The following is a 3063-nucleotide window of genomic DNA, read 5'->3' on the forward strand; positions in this document are numbered from 1 at the left end:
CCACTGCTCAAGACCTTTATATCATCACCAGAAATGTATTTACAAAGTTTGTTAACAAGGATTATGTTTGCTTATCATATCACAAGTTCTTCTCTTCATTTATACAGTCATTTAATTAAAATATAACATAAGCAAAACAAATAATGTTTAACCCATTAATGACCCTACTTTCAGGAGTACACAAAATGTTTAAGTTTGCTTTTCACCATTGAAATACTAATATTTTGTCCATGATTGTAAGCATCCAGTGACAAAGACTAGTGTTGAGCGATACCGTCCGATACTTGAAAGTATCGGTATCGGAAAGTATCGGCCGATACCGGCAAAGTATCGGATCTAATCCGATACCGATACCCGATACCAATACAAGTCAATGGGACTCAAGTATCGGACGGTATCCCTGATGGTTCCCAGGGTCTGAAGGAGAGGAAACTCTCCTTCAGGCCCTGGGATCCATATTAATGTGTAAAAGAAAGAATTAAAATAAAAAAATATTGATATACTCACCTCTCCGACGCAGCCTGCACCTTACCGAGGGAACCGGCAGCCTTCTTTGCTTAAAAGGCGGGCGTTTACTGCCTTCCGTGACGTCACGGCTTGTGATTGGTCGCGTGCCGCCCATGTGGCCGCGACGCGACCAATCACAGCAAGCCGTGACGTCATTTTCAGGTCCTGAATGCCTAATTCTAGGCATTCAGGATTTGAAAATTACGTTACGGCTTGTGATTGGTCGCGTCGCGGTCACATGGGCGACGCGACCAATCACAAGCCGTGACGTCACAGGAGGCAGGAAACGCGCGCATTTTAAAATTACGTCACGGCTTGTGATTGGTTGCGTGCCGCCCATGTGACCGCGACGTGACCAATCACAGCAAGCCGTGACGTAATTTTCAGGTCCTGAATGCCTAATTCTATGTGACCATGTGACCGCGACGCGACCAATCACAAGCCGTGATGTAATTTTCAAATCCTGAATGCCTAGAATTAGGCATTCAGGACCTGAAAATTACGTCACGGCTTGCTGTGATTGGTCACGTCGCGGTCACATGGGCGGCACGCAACCAATCACAAGCCGTGACGTAATTTTAAAATGCGCGCGTTTCCTGCCTCCCGTGACGTCACGGCTTGTGATTGGTCGCGTCGCCCATGTGACCGCGACGCGACCAATCACAAGCCGTAATGTAATTTTCAAATCCTAAATGCCTAGAATTAGGCATTCAGGACCTGAAAATTACGTCACGGCTTGCTGTGATTGGTCGCGTCACGGCCACATGGGCGGCACGCGACCAATCACAAGCCATGACGTCACGGAAGGCAGTAAACGTGCGCATTTCAAGCAAAGAAGGCTGCCGGTTCCCTCGGTAAGGTGCAGACTGCGTCGGAGAGGTGAGTATATCCCTATTTTTTATTTTAATTCTTTATTTTACACATTAATGTTGTTTCGATACCGATACCCGATACCACAAAAGTATCGGATCTCGGTATCGGAATTCCGATACCCGCAAGTATCGGCCGATACCCGATACTTGCGGTATCGGAATGCTCAACATTAACAAAGACTGATGAAACATGAGACGGAATGCCTCACCACTAGGGTTGATCGAAACGGATCGTTCATTTTCATAAGTCGCCGACTTTTGGCAAAGTCGGCGTCTCATGAAACCGAGCCGATCCCTGTGTGGGGTCGGCCATGCGGTACGCGACTTTCGCGCCAAAGTCGCGTTTCAATGACGCTAAAAGCGCCATTTCTCAGCCAATGAAGGTGGATGCAGAGTGTGGGCAGCGTGATGACATAGATGTCAGTCCCCACCATCTTAGAGAAGGGCATTGCAGTGATTGGCTTGCTTTCTGCGGCGTCACAGGGGCTATAAAGGGGCGTTCCCGCCGACCGCCATCTTACTGCTGCTGATCTGAGCGTAGGGAGAGGTTGCTGCCGCTTCGTCAGAAGCAGGGATAGTGATAGGCAGGGTACATAAAGCTGCAAACCGCTTGTGCTGTAGCGATTTCCACTGTCCAACACCACCTTTTGTTTGCAGGGACAGTGGAAGCTACATTTTTTTTTCCTCAGCGCTGTCGCTCATTGGGCTGCCCTAGAAGGCTCCCTGACCCTGATAGCTGCGTTGCTGTGCCTGTGTGTGTATGACGCTGTGCAAACCAACTGCTTTTTTCAAAGCACAAATCCTGTTGTTCCTTCCTTTCTGCACAGCTATCTTGTGTGTTTGTCCACACTTTTGTGTGCAGCAGTCCTTTTTATAGCTGCCTGCCATACTTTTCTGAGATAACTGCAGGGAGATAAATATTGGCAAGTCTGCCTCTGTGCCATTGCTGTGGGTGGCATCTCTCTCATTGTGTGGCACCGAAAATGAAAACCACTGTGTGATACTTGGCCATTTTTTTTTTGGCTACATTCTCCCTTTTCCAAAAAAAAAAATTAGTGGGAGATAAATATTGGCAAGTCTGCCTCCGTGCCATTGCTGTGGGTGGCATCTCTCTCTCATTGTGTGGCACCGAAAAAACCACTGTGTGATACTTGGCCATTTTTTTTTTTGGCTAAATTCTCCCTTTTCCAAAATAAAAATTAGTGGGAGATAAATATTGGCAAGTCTGCCTCCATGACATTGCTGTGGGTGGCATCTCTCTCTCATTGTGTGCCACCGAAAACCACTGTGTGATACTTGGCCATTTTTTTTTTTTTGGCTAAATTCTCCCTTTTCAAAAAAAAAATTAGTGGGAGATAAATATTGGCAAGTCTGCCTCCGTGCCATTGCTGTGTGTGGCATCTCTCTCTCATTGTGTGGCACCGAAAAGCACTGTGTAATACTGGGCATTTTTGTTTTTTGGGTACATTCTCCCTTTTCAAAAAAAAATAATTAGTGGGAGGTAAATATTGGCAAGTCTGCCTCCGTGCCAGTCCTGTGTGTGGCATCTGTCTCTCATTGTGTGCCACCGAAAACCAGTGTGTGATACTTGGCCATTTTTTTTGTTTTTGGGTACATTCTCCCTTTTCAAAAAAAAATAATTAGTGGGAGATAAATATTGGCAAGTCTGCCTCTGTGCCAGTCC

Source organism: Ranitomeya variabilis, chromosome 4 (assembly GCF_051348905.1).
Source record: "Ranitomeya variabilis isolate aRanVar5 chromosome 4, aRanVar5.hap1, whole genome shotgun sequence".
NCBI classification, from domain to species: domain Eukaryota; kingdom Metazoa; phylum Chordata; class Amphibia; order Anura; family Dendrobatidae; genus Ranitomeya; species Ranitomeya variabilis.